We start from the raw sequence: 18,717 nt of genomic DNA on the forward strand, positions 1-18,717 counted from the left end.
TGTTATAGGAGACAGTTTTAAAAAAAACCTGCAGGTAAAACTAGACTGAGGCTAAAATGTATAAATCACTGGAACACGATTCCCAAATACCAAGAAATATTTAAAACAAAGATTTGACGCCACTTTTAACTGACCAGTAAATCAGTTAAAACAATTTTTCCTGATCAGTAAATCAGTTAAAAGCACTGCTGGTTTTTTTCTTCTGTTTAAATGAAACTACTCATCATTAAATAAATTCACAGTTACCCAGTAATTCTTAGAAAGACTGATTTACTGCATGTTTAGCAAATGGGACAGCATTCAGCCAGGCTGCAAACAGCACCAACAGGTCCTGAAGGAATTAATTCTGTCCCTTACCACTCCCCTCTCACCACATAAGAACAGCCATCATCAGCTCCAACAAACTACAAATACTACTCTGAAACTCTTATTCTGCCATCTCTTTTTCTTTCACGCTCTGTTAAATCTCATCCAATAACAAATGGAAACAACTCATCCTGTAGTAGTCTCACACTCAAGAAGGTTTTAGAAGCAGCAAATGGGACACAAAAATTGAAGGGAGAAAGTAGACAAGAGCTGAGCAAACAACTGCAGTGTTGGGCCACCTCTGTACTCTGCAGAGCACGTAACTGAGAGAACAGGCTGGCTGTTCAGATCAGCTCTTCTTCAAAGCTGCTGCTGATTATCCAGTTGGACCTTTTCAGATCATGTCAGAGTTGCATGGTCATTTCCACAAACATACGGTCAAGTAGCATTTTTTACTAAACACAAAAATCCTCCTTTGCCTACATTGGATAAGGGGAGAAATGTTTTTGTCTGGAGGAGAACAACAGCAAGGAAATGAAGGGAAAGTTTTGCACACCTGCCTGCAGACAGGATGCACCCTTGTTCTCACTCAGGGTTTTACTTGATAATCAGTTGCTTGAAAGAATCTTTTGAGGCAAAAACAATTACTCACTTTTTTATCTACCTGGTCAAATTTTATTTTCTACTGAGTTTTTAAAAAAACACCAAGTACAGCAACAAGAAAGGCGAGGTAGGAGCAAAGAATCCAAATTACTCCCTTGGGATCTTGAAAATTACTTTCTGAATAAAAACACTGGTTGTGCTTCTCTAGTTACCCTTCACTAACACCACAGATGAAGGACGACAAAAAATACATATGGCACTTACAGAAATGAGCTACACTCCCACTATTGAAGGCTGTCATCTTCTGGTTTAAAACACTGGAAAATTTTGCTTAGTTTAATAAGACATCTCCAACTTAGGGAAAATGTTCACATAGAATAACTTAGGAGCCCAGCACATCACACATCTAGCTCGCCTTCATTAACTTCAGTAGAGATCAAAAGCCATTTCCTCCATTACACTTGGAGCCCATTGCCTCTTGTTCTGTCCCTGGAAACCACTGAGACAAGAGCCAGGCTTGAGCTCTATACATCCACAAACATCGATATTTTGGCAATGCAACCACATCCTATTACTGTGTGCCTCCTAAGATGTGCCATACAGAACATTCTGCCAAACAGATTTGTCCCCAGCCTTCTCTTCAGAAAGCTGAACAGCCCCAGCACTCTGGCTCCCCTTATTTCCCATTTGTTTCAGCCTCCCTAATGCTTTCTGGTAGCCCTCCACTATTACTTGGGGAGAAACACCAAAGAAAATTCCCAGTAAATTAATTTTCTACAACAGGCTAAAAGGAAAGAACTTCCCAGCCATGGGAAGAACAACAGGCAAACTTGATGGAAGTGCCCAAGGAGGCAACAAATCAAAAATCCAGGATACCTCTGTTCAAGTACAGTCAAGTGGCATTTTGAGAAGACTGAATATGAATGAGAACATGACAAGTGCACTAAAAACCAGAGTCGCAGAGAGAACCCTTATGAATGGCTGAGTAACAGCACACAGAAATAAACATCTTGTTTTGAGAACAAGGAAATATTCTGGAATACCAACGAGCCCACAGAGCAGCAGGAGACACCAAACACACTGGGGAAGGTGCCTGGCTGGCACTTAGGGCTACAGAGGAACAAGCTCTGTGGGACTGTGCAGCTATTAAAGGTGAAATAATCTTGAGAAATAAAAGGAGATGAAAAAGAAGTCAAATGCAGAAGCCGTGACAGATATGCAAAACAGTCTTTGTAAAAATGATAACAGCATGAACTAAAATGAGGTCCAGGTTTTAAATGAATTTTTTCATCTGGCTTTCCTTGTTATGGAAGCCAGAGCAGGCAGGACTCTGCTCTAACACAATGCCGTGGGTGTTGAATTGTAAAAAAATGCCACACTGGTCCAAAATCTTCCCAAGAGAGAAGGACCTCTTTGGCAGCCACAACTATATGGTATTTCAGGTTGTGACTGCAAAAAAGCCACTTTTCAATAGTGATTATAAACCACCTTTCCACCTGTCCATGAGAAAAGGAAGCCACAAATAAAATCTGTTAGAGCTTAACTTTGGACAACAGGAAGAGTTTAAACTTGAGGGAGACAGTACATCAAAACAACCAGCAAAAAGATAAAGCATGACTTCACAAAAGGAGTTTAAAAATCAACCCCAAATGGCCCATTAGCACTTTGTAGAAGTTGAGCAAACAGACAGCTGTCAAATGAAATTATTTCCCTGCAATGCTAGAATTTTAGTGAGAAAAAAAAAAAGAGTTGGAAGTACTCCATAATTTGTACTTTACAGAGCTTGGTAGCTCCTATTAACTTGTACATAGCATTCAATGCCTGATACTAGCCATGTCAGTCCACCTCCATGATGACATGAAAGTTTAATAACACAGGCACTATAAGTTTCAATTAAAATCATTCATCCTTGTGACTTGCTGTTTTAACTTAGTATATTTACTTCTTATTGCAATAAACTCATTATAATGACCTCCCCATGCCAATGACCAGGATTAGGATCAGGTGTGATCAGGGATCAATCTCATGTACAGCAGCAAACTCCTGCAAGGACCTGAAACTCTTTCAGTACTGATTCATCTCCATGCATCTTGAGGGCCAGATGCATTTGTTATAAAACCACAGTTCTTCAAAATCTTCCAATAAATTATCAGCTCAAGTACTTCTCATGCAAGAGTCACAATTATCAATTATAATACCCAGGAGCATTTTTAAATTAGGGAGAGAAGAAAACATGAATTAATAAGAAAATAATTAAGATAACTAATGAAGGCTAAGCAAAACCAAAGCAGAGCCAGGTTAGACAGAAAAGAGGGGTTTGGGAATGAAGGACAAGTCACACTGTTTAATATAAGCAGGCAGAAAAACTCAGAGAGAAAAACTCCCACAATCCAAAGACTGGTCAACCAGGGAAAAACTGACTGTAAACTGTAAAGACAGAACCAAAACAACCTGGTCTTATGACAAATAGTTGCTAACCAGTTCATTCATTATGTTATCTGTTTAAACCTTCTATTTCAGTAGCTTTAAGTAAACCATAGGCCCAGTAAATTTATCTGTCTCAGAACTGGAGAGGGGAAATTGCAATTCAGAAATACTTGTTTATTATAAAGAGCATTTTTGTTCTGCTGCATAGAAGTTAGCACTGATCCATGCAGACAGATCTGCAGCAAATGAGATAGTTTTCCAAAATTCACATTATTTGCACGGGGAACAGCTGTAGGCATGAACATACAGACACAGAAGACAATGGCAGATTTGCATTTATCTCAAATGTATTTTAGCTGAAGTCTGACTGCAGTGAAAAGCAGGGTTCCTTGCAAAAAACTTTTGCAACTGCTGGCTCTAATTCAAGCTCAGAGCCAAGCAGAGCTGGCAGAGCTCTTTCCATCTGCTCGCTGTCTTTTCCCCATCATGGATGGGATTAAGAAAAATTCACAGTGCAAAGAATAACAAAGTGGCTTCTTACATTTTTGTTACATGTGTTATCCATCATATTTTCATGGCAACAACTTCCTCTTCAATGGATGAGTCCCTTGGTCTACCAGCTAGCAACAGGCAATTTATTTTTCCTTACAGTGCAACTCTCATTTCTCTTTTTATGAATGCCTCTGGGCCAAATTCACAGAAGAAATGCTTGGGTTGCAGAGCTCTCTCCAGGAGCAAACCAACTGCCAGCCATTGGCACCCTGTCCCTGTGAGCATTGCAGCCTGGTTTCAGAAGGCAGCAGACCCCACACTGGCTTTATCCACCCCTCCACTGATGTGTTTGGGTTGTCTGGTCAGGCATGAATTTACCAGCCACAGGATCTACCTGAGCTTCCATGAGCAGCCCCTCAAAGCTCCAAGGAAACAAAGCCCCTTTAGAGAAACGTGCCAGTGCACAGTGATTGGCAGGTCTTATTGGGGAACAAGCTTAGATAATTTCTTGCCTTAGAATAAAAATAAATACATCAAGGTTTAGCACGCAGGTCAGCCATGAATGGTCTAGTAACAAAATTTTAAGGACAGTCCATAGCTTTCCAGTTCCTCCTTCTCTCCAGTCCTGTTTCCTACTGCTTAGGAGCCATCCCACATCTTCTACTCTCAACATATTCACCTCTCCCTCTTCTATTTCATTGAAAAGACAAGGCAAACGTGCAGAGAAACTTCAGCTCACGGAGCTGTTGCCAGTGTGAGGACTTGAGACAATTAGAAACCATTTTGGATCTTACATTCTGTGAGAACTTGGTCATGGGAAGAGCTTTCACCTGTAGGTGACCCCCTTGGCAGCAGCAAGGTGTGATGTGAGCAGCTACGTCCCACTGCTCCTTTCACAGCCGTGAGCAAAGCACTGGCCCTGCTGGAGGGAGGTGAAGGGTTAATTAGAAATTCAGACAGTGCTGCACTGAGGCTTGAGGATAACTGGCTGCTCTGAATATGCATTTCCAGGGCTTATCAGGAAATGGAGTGGAAGATGCAGAGAAGGCAGACAGAGGAGCTGCTGGAGAGGTGGGAGTTACCCAATTAATTTTCTGGTGTGTCTGCAGCAGTCTCACAGCTCTTGGAAAGTGGTTTGTACTTCCAGGGATATTGTTTAATTAAAGAAGAAACTTAATCTCTGACAGGTTATCTAATTCCCCCCATGAAACTGTTGAGTTTAAAAAGCCAGGCTGGGTAGAACAAACAGGATTAAGCACTAAATGCTCACATTTAAGGCATTTACATTTCTGACTGCATGGAATACAAATTATAACAATTAGGCCAACAATGAAGATTGTCATTTAAGCCAAAACTAAAGACTGACAGCTCTATTCATTGGCTGTGCTGCTATAACAGGTGTGAAACATGACTGTCATCCTACACAGCATGAGAAATCCTTAATTTAGGTTTTACTCTGGCCCTTGCAACAGTTCAAGAGCCCCTGTTCATGATCAGTCACTCACATTTCCAGCCCCACAAGTCCAGCTGCCATCACTGCCTGCAGTGTTTTACACCGGAATTTATGGTATTGCACTGCCGCTGGCAGCTTTGCTCCTGGAGAAGAACTAGGTTAAAAACAAAAAAAAAACAGTTCCATTTTTAATTCAGCGAGTTTGGCCCCCTGTAACATCAAAGAGGTGGTGATGGGACATTGCCAGTTTTGCCTCTGGGCCAAAACACAAACCCCAGCTGAGCACCCTCCCTTGTCTACATTTTTTCTAGTCCATGCTGAACAGGGAGAGCCCATACGTGCATGGATCGAACCCCCAAAATCTGACAGTAAGCCTATGGAAAACTGCTGCATTTGAGACCTGGGAAGCTCAAGACAGCCAGCATGAACCAACACAACTCCCCAGCCTCCGCCAAAGAAGAGATCAAAGCTCTTTAATATCAGTTATTCAAGGAAAAAAACCCCAAATTATTCAATAAAGTGAATTTTCCCCCATAAATGAAATACATTTTACTGTGATACTTACCTCTCAGATATTAAGCAACACTCTTCCTAAAATCTTTGGCATATCTCTTCCTTTTAAATTACATGCAGATTTAGTTGAATGAATTTGTTCATAAGTTTAATTTTCTGCCTTGAGGTTACTTCCATCTTCAGATAACAAAATAGATTCTGTGCAAATTTAAAATGTAGTTCAGTAGTATTCTGTGAATAAAACAGCCTGCTAGGCTAGAGTTTTTTTATTTGCTATGATTTGGAAACAATTCCCATTTCCCATCAAGTTCAAACATGGATCCGTGATAAATAGTTGCACAGAATTTTTTTACCCCAATTTAAACCAGAGCTGTGACTCAGCAGACTAAGAAATCTTCCAGACATCAAATGAAATACCAGGCACAAGAGACATCTGGAAGCTACTTGGAAGCTGGAGTTGTTTATCAATCTCACAAACACCTGGAAGATTCAGGAAGGTTCAAAGTCTGACACCTGAGAAGGCTGACAGCTGCTGTCCTTGGTGCCGATGACAATTGCCACGGGTTAGGTACAGAAATTCTGTAAAGGTCACTGCCACATGTAAATCAAAGACTGGGCAACATTTGCCAGTTTCATTTGGAAAGGTGCTGGAAAGTTCTCACCCTTGGCATTTTTTAAAGCATCAGACAAGTGTCCTTTTCTCCTCCTGTCTGAACACACAAGTCACAACAAATAATTTTTGAGTGTACCAATTGAATAGAAATTAAATAAATCATGTGTATTCTATGACTCAGAGGGAGAATGCTCACTAATATTCCCTGCCTAGGCCTGGGGAGTTACTATCACCCTTATTACTCTATAGCTCTTATTAATGCCTGTGCAAAGTGTTACAAATGTATTAAATATTTCACTTGCATTATTTGGCAAAGAACTGCCAGAAACTTAAAATGCTGAGTTCCCCATATAAGAGAATATCAGAACAATTAGAGAATATTAAGTTTTGCTGAAAGCTATTTCCCTCACATCCTTGCTCTACACTTCTGCTCAGCAAAAAATTGCTAGAAGTTTATTTTGTTTAAGCAAAAGTGGATTTAAGAATGGATTTATAATAGTATCACACAGTATGGGGGAAAAGTAGAGAACTGGGGTTATCAAGGACGAAACAGAGCTGCAGCTGGAGTGAGGCAACCAAAAGACTGCCAAAGTAAAACACAGCCTGAAGATGTAGCATGTTTAATCTTGGTTCCAAGTGAAATTACTAATTTAAATATTCATCAGTATATTGAAGACAAAATTGTAAAATGGATTTCTTACCCTCAGGTGAGCTGCCAAAGAAAGCCAGAACCCCCAAACTGTAGAACCCAGAGGAAATGAGAAGAGCCTGATCCAAACTACAGCACTACATCCACCAGTAAACTCTAGATTTGCAGCCCTTGGTGATATTCCCAGTTCCCTCCTGTGATGTGCTCGGATGTACCACACAATCCAAACACCAGTAAAAACACAATGACACAAGTAGAAATGCTGACTCAGGCTGAACCAGTTGCTCCCATCTGAAAGAGTTGAGGGCTGAGCAGAGGATCTGCCACCTGCCAGCACAGCACCAACCCTGTGGGCTCCTGGAGTTTCCCACCCAAACTCCAGTCATGGCCTAAAGAGCAAGAGACCTGCAGCTCTTACAAGTGACACCTGAGAACACCTCAGTTAAAGAGATACTCATTTGACTGAACATTAGACTGCAATAAAGAACTCCATGCAGTGACAGGAAGAAGAACCCAACCCATCCCTTTGCCTGCAATGAAGCAAAAATCACCAGAGGCCAGCATCATCTCCCAGGCTGCCCGTGCAGGCACAGGTACCCAGAGCTGTGGCAGGATGTGAGACGGAAAGGAGACACACACACAGGGACTCCCCTGAGGGGCAAAGGGGACACACACAGGGACTCCCCTGAGGGGCACTTGGCACAGTGGGAAATGCCCCTCACAGCCTTGTCACCCAGTGTCCCACTGCAGCTCCATGTCCAGTGACACAGCAGGACTGAGGGAAGGCTTCCAGCTCCTAGAGCCGCCTGAGGAGCCAGAATCAAAGATTTACTGAATAGAGGCAGAGGAAAAGGCTTTCACTACACTTGTGCAGTATTCCTCAAAGCCTCTGCTGTAAAGGCAGCTCCAAGAGCTGGGAAACACGAGACTTGCTCCTTATGTCAAGTTTTCCCACAGAACTACCTTTTGTTGCTTAAATCTGATCTAAGGTTAACAAAAGTCTGTCAATCATTTGCAACTGCACTTAGCAATTACCCCGCTACATAAGAATGTATGCAATGTAATCTATGGCTTGTTTCTTTGATGTACAGATTTTGGTAACCAAATGTGATTACTCTACAAAAGAAATTTCTAGTGCTGAGCTGAACTCCAAGTACAAACCTCCCAGATGCTCTGCCTCCTATTTTCCTAGTTTAAACCCATGCACTTTTGGCCTTTCAACAACAATTAAACTAGTTGACATCTCTATTACATGTTAAGACAATTGAGCACTTCCAGTCCTCGCTGCAGCATTAAATCCTTCATTTAAAACACCCCTGAAGTTCAGTACTCTCCAGGGCAATACATTTCCTGCAGCTGAGATGTCCTTTGCATCTGACAAAGCTCCTGCCCAAGGAGGCTGCAGAGGCTTCACCCTCAGAGGTTACTGCAGTTACTGAGTGGGAAAAGTCCAGAATGACCCTTGCTGATGTCAGAGTCACCCCTGCTGTGAGCAGGGGGCCAGGCTAAAGATCTGCTCAGATCCCTTCCATCTCAGATTAACCCAGATTTAGCAAAACAGGTAATTCATTTCCCTCCCCATTTCCACTTGACTATGGACTAAGAAACTTGGGATGCACAAGCAGTGCAACAAACCCTTTGAGAGCAGTAACAAACAACTCTCTGGTGGATTCCAAGCAGGAAAAGATCCATGCCACAAACTAAAACTTCACAAACAACCCCCAAAACAACAGGGAAGGAAGAACACAAAGTTAGTTTTCCCATCAATTAAAGAACTACCTTGAAAGAGTTATATCAATTTTAACAACAAAACAAGTGGAGGAAACTGCAACATAAGTATTCACAGGATGCAATTTTTAGACTGGCAAGAAGTCCCCAAGCCAGAAATGTCAGGCTGTGTACAGCACACCATGAACAAAGCAATGAAAGGGAAAAGGAGTTATTTTGTTTAAGCATTACCGTTTCTCACCTATATTTAACTATAATCATCTACTACTTATTTTCTAATTTTTTTCTTACAAAAGGAAAATTGGCACCCAGCTCTTGACCTTCAGAACAAACAGGATAGTAATTTGTTAAATACCATCTCTTTCTGGTTCTTCTTGCATAATGCCTATGGATAAATGTCAATCAAAGCAGCAGAACAGATAAAAATGCACTTTCTGGCTTCAAATGTATAGAAATTCTTAGATGCTTTATGTACTCAATAACGGATTTTTCTTTTTATGTGTTTATTTCTCTTGGCTCCCTTCCTTCTACAAAGATATGCAAAGGTCCTTTCCAGCAGGAGAAAGGAATCCACAGAGCCAGCCAGAAAACCTCTCTGGGCTGGCACAGAGCAAAGCATTTCCCAACTCTGTGGACAACAGAGGAAATAAGGAGTCTCTCTTTTACCTCTCTAGAATCCCAGCACTCTGAACAAGAAAGCCAGCCTTTTAAAAATTGCTTATTTGGGTACTGTAATGCAACACACTTGTGCCATCTCTTCCTCCTCTACCTCTCCATTTGAAGGCTTAGAGATCCACCCAGCGCTTCCAAAACAATTGGTATTTAGTGCTCCCAAAGCTGAAGATGATTAAAGACACTTGCTGAACTCTCTCATTAGGAATACCATAATTAAGCTAAGCTGGACCCCTCACAGTAATTTAATTTACAAGGATGTCAAGGTGTATCCTGTTTGACTCAGGCCAGTTCAATGGATTTGTGCTGAACTCCTAAATCTCTGACTAGCTGGAGTCATCATGAGAACCTTTGGGCTGGCAGCAAAGTCCTACCCCAGACAAAGCAAGAGAAATCCAACAGCCTGGTGAAGGCAGGGAAGGCACAGTGCATGAAAGCTGATGCATTTAAAACGTGTGGTATTTGGCCACAAGAGAACTGCACACCACTACTGCTTCCCATAACAATCAGCCATATTCCCAAACCTGAAATGGCCTTTGTTATTACAGGCAGCACCCACATTTCAAACCTGCATGACTGAATTTCAGAGCCTAATGAATTTTGACCACCTTAAATTTGCAAGGGCCACATCTACAAGCAGCCTGAGAGGTGTGCACTCATCCATTTCAAGAGATGCATTTTGAATTGCCTCACTCTTCCTCAGGCATGGAAGATTACAAGTGTTTATTTGGACTAAGTTGTTGCTTTTCCATGAAACAATAAGACACTGACAATCAAGTGCCTCACTACAAAATTAGGGGACAAAGTCAAACATGGGATGGACTAATGACTAGCAATGAAGCTATGAGCTGTTTAAGAATTATCCCCATCAATTCCCTGCAAAGCTGAGAAATTCAGGGCTGCACAGCAGGAGTCCAGAAATGGAGGAAAGCAGAAATAAAGGTCAAAACCAGATGAGAAAAACAAGAGAACACAAACCCCCAAAAGTACCTTTTCTGCCTCAAAAGACTACTCTAATTACGTGTATTTATTACTTCATACATTTCTCACTTTCATATACTTAAGCGTGGCAGAAGCCCAGAGGGTTGCTTGCTCCATTAATGAATTTTTGCTAGCACCCTCCCCACCCAAAGAGAATAAAGGGAATGCGTGGACCATTCTTCTACAACAGCCTGGACAAGGACTTTTGGGCTCTCCTCTAATTCAGGACTTCTAAGCAATCCAGTCTTTGGTTGGAAAAAATAGACTATGACCTCCTGGATTGCAAGTAGAAGAAAAAAATTATCTTATTGGAAACCATGATAGAAAAGAAGAATTAATTCCCCTATATATTCTAGGGACCTTGTTATCTATTATGTGTCCCTCCCTTTTTTAAGGAATTAAAGTAGCCTTTGGAAACAATTAGGATTTCCTGATCCTAGCTGCTGTACAAACAAAAGAAATTTATGCTTGTGATTTCATAAGCCACAATTATTTAGCAGTACTTAGTATGAGGTGCAGACAGAACCAGGATTACCCAATGAGGATGAAGTCTCAGCCATCGCAAAGTGTCTCTTTGCCATAACCTCATTTAAACCCTAACCACAGAGAAGTGGAACTATCTTCCCATTAAATACCTTTGTGACAGTTTGTGTAACAAAACATGAATTCTCTTTTGTCCCTTTCTCTCTGGATGTGAGCAGATAAAATCTACAAGAGTAATTAACTAGATGGAAAAGAAACATTACAGACTCCTCAAATAACTCAGCAGGGTAAATTATGTATTTTGCTAGCAAAAAAAGACTTTGGCAAACATCAGTCACATACTGAAAACCCCTTTAAAAGGAAGCCTGAAAGCTCTAGATACAAATGTCATCATAGTTAGATGTTTGGCATTTTCCTGTCACTCATGGACAAGCATTTCATTGGCACTTCTACAATCAAGCAGGCTGTGATCCAAATCATTATGTGCATTTGTTTTTAAGTAGATACATTGTATAGTCAGAGAATGACAGGGAAAACTCAGTTGTTCTATGTTGCAAGTACTAATTCTATTTTTCTCTTTTCTTGTACAAGCTCTCTCTCTTATAAACTAATCCTCAGATCACAAAGTTGTCATCGTAGGTTGGAGTAGCAGAACAGGCAGGTTGCTATTTTTCACATGTATTTGTTTTCCCCTCCTCTATCCCCCATGAAGCCCAGCCCAGGAGGGCAGCTGCCACAGGGCTCTACAGACAAATGCAATCAACTCTGACTAACTACCAACAGGAACAACAGGATTTTCTGTAGGTGGTAAAAACCGGAATGTGATTTTTAAGCATGACACAGTAATTAAATAATCTTATTAGATATCACATACACCAAAGACAACAATAAATTTCCTTGGAGATGTCCTTAAACCTACTGCTGTCCATTTACAGCCAACACCCCAGCAGCAGACTCTGCATCCCAACTGGATGATCACAAGCTTGCAGTGTGCTGTACTTACCATGACTTGTACTGGCAGCCCAATAGGAGATTATTGGCACATTTTCCCAACATATTCTAAAGTAAAACACCCAATGGCAGCAACAGGTTTCACATAGCTCTTGAACAGCTGCCATCCAGATGTATACAGGAGACCACCACACTTCCACCTCTCAAAAAACAAGTCTTACTGAATCCATAATATTTAATTTTCACAGTTTTATACTGTTTCATACAGTCACCATAGACAGTGCCATTTCCCCAATACAAGTATAAAAAGATGAAGCAGGGCACCCTCAAAAATGCACATCCTCACAGACATCAAATCTGTGCCAGACACACAGATAAAACAGCATCTGAACTGATACAGCTGCTTGCCCTTTGGCACCCTCAGAGGACAACACTGCAGACTGATATTGAAGGAGGAGTTCACATAGAACGTTCACAATTAACTTTGAACTCACTGCTCACAAAATGACTATTACACATCTCAGGGGTAAAACTCAGCCCAGCACAGGGTGAAAACTGGAAAGCAGTCCTGGCAAGGAAGATGTTAAAGCAAGACACAGCATTTAAAGAATTTTCACAGAAACTGAAGAAATCACATGTAAATTGTGTTTCTGTAAAATTAACTGACCCAAGGACAAAAATTTAACCTGATTTCATGCAGCTCAAGGAACAATCTCTTTTAATGTGCTTTTTCTTTTTCACTACAGACTGGTGGATCCATCACATCTTGAGCTGAGCTTCACTCACCACTGAGCCCCCAGTCATCTGCCCAGTTGGTTTGTGTGGCACAGCCACTGACCACTAACCAGGTGTGATCCCTGTCCCCTGCAGTGCAGCAGCTCCTGTGTTTAGCCTGCCCCAGACCTCAGGAGTGACAAATCCCTGTCAGCACCCCTGGGTGCCGATGGCCCGAGCAGTGGCACAGCACCTCTGCCAAGGGTGGCTCCCATGGCACACGTCCATTGTGGGGTACTGGGGAACTTTCTGGCACTTTGGCTCCAGCACAAGGAGAAGGTCTCTGCCAGAGGAGTCCTGCAAGGAAGATGTTACTGGGATTCTCAAGTTGTGCAGGCCCACCTTTTTTTACTGCTACTGCTCTAAAAATACCTATTATAAGCATGGTTAATTGTACTGTATCTCAAACCCACACTCAGAATCACACAAGGGAAATGCCTTTTTACCAGAATATTTCACCATCATGTATTTCACAAAAAGAACTAAATGGGAGCTACCGGGCTGCACTTTATAACAGGTATGAAGTGGTGATGATCCTGGAAAGGGAGAGGAGCAGCAAAACAGAGACAATGAAGTTACTGAGCTGCCAAGCTGCTGCTTGGCATTTGTCCACAACATCCCAAACTCCATCTGCTACAAGAACTGGATCTGGGATCTGCTGCAAGAGGATCTTGATGTGGCTTTTGTTTTGCCTGTGCTATTCAGAGGCTTGCAGTGGTTGTTATTTGGAGTTACAGAACACAGGGGCAGGCAAGGCAGCATCTTTCCTCCAGCTACTGCTTGGAATCACAATGGAGCTCCTGCAGCAGCTGAAGCAGCAGTAGGCTTGTGCAAAATGGGCTTTGGTGAACTAGTTGAAACATCTTCAATTAATAGAAATCTTAGAGCTGAGTGGCTCAGAGTGACAAAGCTGGATTGAGAAAGATTTTGTCAGGAACACCTTTTTTTATTTTTTCCCCTTTTCTATCCAAGAGTGGGATAAAATGAGTCTTTCCAAATGCCAAGGCCTCAGTGCTTCATAACAAACCCAGCTCAGCGGTAACACCCTGGATGGCAGAACAATGGCATTACACAGCCTTTGTCCCTCCTAATTTGTGCAATAAGGAATGAAATTAAACTCTACATACCATAAACATATATTTCTTTTTAGTGGAGTAAAAAAAATTCCATAAGGATTCATACGGAACTGCTGATGGAGAGGACTACCAGCCACCACACCATCCACTCCTGCATCTTATGCTTGGAAATCAAACACGTTGTGTAGAAGTGATTGTCCTGGAAGTTACTGGTACATTTGAATGCAAACTACCAAACCATGAAAAATGAGGCATCCGCTTGCTATAAAAATAAATTAGGAGGCAATGCTTTGCTGGCAAAGCCATTGGAGTACCATAGTTCATAACTATTCATGGTACCATTAACAGATGTCTTTGCTTGTACTGTGAGCAGCCTTACGATATTGTCATATTCAGCAGTACTTTATATTTTAAAGTGAGTGCAAGCAACTTTGTTTCAGAATGCAATAAAACCTTGCCGGATGCAGAAATCCCCTGGGAAATTATACAATAATGTTACCTACATAACTAATTTTCTTCTTATGAAATCATGATTCCCACTACACTTTTAGAGCTATTCCAAGAATTGTTTAACATCACCATTTCCATGTTAATATCTCAATAAATCACAGAAATACAATACTTTATATGAAAGGTGAGCAGCACATTCGGGACCATAATTTTTCCTTTCTAAATTAAAAGGGGAATGAAATTGATGCTGAATGTTCTGGTTGTTGCTCAAGAGTAGTAAAAGCACCCAAATGCTCCTAACAAAGCAAGACTACTCGCTGTGCACACACACTCACACCAGGTACTGTGGAACATTGCAGAACAATTTAACTCTGTGCCAGGAGAAGTGGGGAGCTGGAAAAACAACCCCCAGCCTCAGTCCTTCAGAGATCACTCAGAGCTAAAAGCAAATGGTTAACCCAACTGAACTTCCCACCTTGAAGGCACCTGTGAGGCTGCTGTTTCATCTTTTCAAGAAGGATTATTTGGAATCAGTACTGGAGCAAAGGCACGCCAGGACTCTCACACTTCTTAAACAACATTTAAATAATGGTGAAAGATTTCATGTCTTGTGTCTCAAGCACTGCCACAGTACATCAGTGAACTACTCCTCACCCCATGCCTGCATCCATCTGTGTGCAACTTTTAAACCATTAAAAGAACATTTTCAGTGGGGATTAATTGTCCCCCACCTCTTCAGACCCTCACTGGAACTCCCATCCATAGCATGCAGATTTTTAGTTAAAACTTCATTTCTACCCTTTCTCTAGAGCTCCTAATCAGCATTCCACTCTCCAGTGCTGCTTGCCAGGCAGGACTCACTTGGGGAAGGCTTCAAACAAATAGGCAAAGGAAAGAAGAGCTGCGCATACATCAAGGAAATGTATTGTAAATTTGTGGAAGATGTTATGTATTCATTTAGGCTTTGTTTCAGTTCTGTTTAAAACACTTCCCAGCCCTGTATACTGTTATCATCATATTGCAAAGCTCTCATACCTTCTCCTTGATTTCTCGTGGACAGATCTTCACAGCCAACAGCTCCAACTCTCTTCACAGCAAAACCAACAGACCCCACTCTCCCCTCACCCAGCTCACCCACGCTTTCATAGCACTCATCTTCTTATTGGACACACCTGGGGCCTGTTAAGGGCAGGGCTTCTCCTGATCTTTGGTGATCAGTACAGCTGCAACCCCTCATGTGTGAGACTACCTTCTGCACTATTCTCTTACATTCTGTCCCTCCACAGCATACCCTGCTGATCATCTGTGTGCTGAGTTACACAAACCCATCATAGCCACCTTGTTCCCTTGCAGGGGGACACCATCTTTCCCTTTCTGGGCTTTCTAAATAACAACCAGAAGCCTAATGAAGAGCTATTATTTCCACAGTAAGTAAAAAATGCTCCAATCAGTGTGATAATTATGGCTAAATGTTAACATGGGTGATTATTGCTATGGGCAGGGAGAAACACTGAGTCTTTAACCAAAGTGTAAGGCCTGTAGATAGTGCTCCCTGCTATTTCTATAACCCACCCTGTTTATCTCTCCACAGTGGTCTCCAAAACATCACACAAGTGGGAAAGCAGCCATGAAACCAGGTCTGGTGGAGACAGGGACAGGCACAGCTGGGGCCCATCCCTGGAGCTTCCAACCCACAGGCAGATGGTGTCTGGATAGGGGTCCCCAGCAAGGATTCTCAAGAAAATTATGGCATTTTAGTGCCTTCCCTGACAAGCCAAGGCAGTTGGCATCCTTCTCCACAAAGAGCTCTTATCCCTTGGTTGCTTCCATTCCCAGTGGCAGTTTGGGGAGGAATTTTGTCCAAATGCTTTCTGGTTAACTGAGCAGGCTGTATCAGCTGGCACGAGGCTTGGCAGCTGCCTGAAAGAGCCCTGAAAGCTTCACAAAATTTCTTTTTCCATCAACTATTTTAAGAACTTGTCCCCACACATATTTACCCCCCTAAATACTAATTAAATTATTGCATATTCTATTTAATGGCGTACCAATTATAGTGTCAGGCAAAGGCATATTGGTACATAGCAATGAGGGTGTCAGGCTTACCAGCTGCTTTTTTGAAGCTTTGAGAGGTCTTGATGTCATCCACACCAACTGAGGGATTTCTTGAAATTAAGGCAGCTTTTCTTTATGTGTGCTAAAACAATTTCTCACCTAGCTAAAGCATCACATCTTGTGAAAATGGCAGATTTAAGTTGGACACAGAAAAGTGGGGAACTGTGAGGCCTTCAGCAACCTGCCAACATTCTGCACCTTTATACATTATACACCTGATACTTGTACCAAGCTGTGTTCCTCTCCTCCCTCCCTGTATGCCTTTATTGCCTGCCTGGAATCAGACTGGGTTAATTTGACCACATGTATTGGTTCTCAGTTAGTAAGAGAAAGCAGCACATTATTGCTAGAGAGTTACAGAAGTGTCACAGATCAATGGTGCTCACTGAACCCAAAGCCATGAGGCACAAGTAAAGTGCCCTTAAAGCTCCCTAAACCTCACAAAAGGAACTGAATTACACATTTAGCATCAAGCTTACAATTCTTACAGTGTGAAATCTTAAACCTATTGGTCTGGATCACTTATTATTTACACTTTAACAAACATATTAATGCAAAATATAAACCTTCCGTGAAAATAAAAAGAGCAGAAATGTGTTGTTTCTGCTTTACACACAAGTACCACAAGTGAAATTTGACCAGAAAAACCACACCCTGCCTCTAATTTATTTTCATTTCCCATGGAAATTGTCTGAAACACTATGACTACATATCTATGCCACCTAATTCATCAGATGTCAACTTCCTTATAAAAAGAATTCCCTCATAAATACAGCCCAAGGAAAAACCATTATCTGAGGAAAAACAAAGGAACAAAAAAAAAAAGATCAGAACCTAGATGAATTTTTTTACATTAACTTTCAGCTTCTCACATATTTCAAGACCACAAAGAAAAACAAACAACTGCGGAACAGAAAAAACAAAATAACTGGTTAACCTTAGTTGGTAAGATTAGAAAAGAATTATTCAGGCAGATTACTCCAAAGTATAAATATATATTTACACTTGATCCCAAAACTATTCCGGATTAGAATCACAAGAAGCACAGCAAAAAAAGAAAGATACATTTGAAACAGGATAAGAACTTTTACACTCAAGCCAAGGAAACATTACATTTGATATTAAAACAAATGTCAAACTTTAATGGTATTTTCTACTCCAAATTTATAGCCTCAAGTCCCTGTTTCTACTCACTTCTAGAGACCAAGTATTCTTTTCCCACTGGCTGTTTTACCCACATTACTGTGTTTTCCCTTTGCATTTCACCCACCCTTGGGCAAATCTATCACTTCCTAATGCCACAAGATTTCATCTTGCCTTCTCCAATCCTTTCCTTTACACACCTGAAGCCAGCAACCACAAACCCGACTCGCTGGTTTGTCTACTCAGTGGAATTATTTCACCTTGGTATCTTTTCACCCCTCTGACTGCTCCATTTTCTGGTAGCTCTATATCCCAAAACTCACAATACCATTTGCAAAAAGTCCTTTGTTGAGCATCTGGATTTAACATGCCGATATTTCTCCACTCAGAACATTTGTGGACCAGCAAAAAAAACCTCAAGAAGTTAAGAATTTACTGACCTCTTCCTGGAGCCAGGGAAAAGCACTCCTTCAGACAAACCAAGCAACCAAGGCGCTCCAAAGCCAACACTCCTCCTGAAGAGCACCCTACAGGCCTGTTCCTCAAAGCCAGAAAAAAGCCCACATAAAGGCCCATAAACAGCTTTTATACACCTGATACTTGTATGAGTAGATTTTACACACCTGATGCTTGTATGAATCAGTGAAAAGCCACAGCTGCCTCCAATTCTGTAGCATTTAAGAAAATCAAATCAAAATGAGAGACAGCAGAAAGTAGTTTTAAAAACTGAGGGTAAAAGAAGGATTTCTGTGAAATAACCTTCACATGGGCTCACTGTGCTCCCCCTCACCTGGAAGAGACATTAATGATGTGTTCCTTGTGCATCTGGCTTTGATGACCACAGGGATTTGGAAGCTGTTCTGCCTATTAACTTTCTGTTGCTTTTTATTAGAACAAATTCACACTTGTGTCAAGCAGGGAGCTCTCACCTGTCCACCACCTTATCCAAGGTGAAATCTAAGCTGAACAGGAGAAAAATGTACTGTGAGAAACTGGCCCTTCTTCTGGAGCACTCTACCATAGAGAGAGAGCAGGAGAGACTGGAAAAGGGAAAAGCAAGGTAGAAAATGGAAGAGAAAGGTGATTTCCACTTCCCTTTCTATAGACATACCTTAGGTCTCTATTGATACAAATTTTCCTGTAGCCTCTAGAGGAATGTCTCTTATAATTCTTCCTTACCTACAAACTCCAGAGCCCTGGCACATCATGTTGATAAACATCCATGCAACAGAGAATCAAGGAGCAATTAATCATAACACATGAATCTGGATGTAAGAGAAGACAGTAGAGT

The 18,717-nt window shown here is 41.5% G+C and overlaps 1 long non-coding RNA gene across 1 annotated transcript; it reads right to left on the reverse strand.

The window, feature by feature from the left end:
- Positions 1-3,580: 3,580 nt before the first annotated feature.
- Positions 3,581-17,974, reverse strand: LOC132072679 (uncharacterized). The gene is made up of 3 exons (XR_009418368.1): positions 17,867-17,974; positions 5,847-5,992; positions 3,581-4,750 (listed from the first exon to the last, which is right to left on the reverse strand). It is a non-coding gene; the product is annotated as an uncharacterized LOC132072679 (long non-coding RNA).
- Between the last annotated feature and the right edge of the window lie 743 nt (positions 17,975-18,717).

This window comes from Ammospiza nelsoni, chromosome 4, assembly GCF_027579445.1.
Source record: "Ammospiza nelsoni isolate bAmmNel1 chromosome 4, bAmmNel1.pri, whole genome shotgun sequence".
In the NCBI taxonomy this organism is placed as follows: domain Eukaryota; kingdom Metazoa; phylum Chordata; class Aves; order Passeriformes; family Passerellidae; genus Ammospiza; species Ammospiza nelsoni.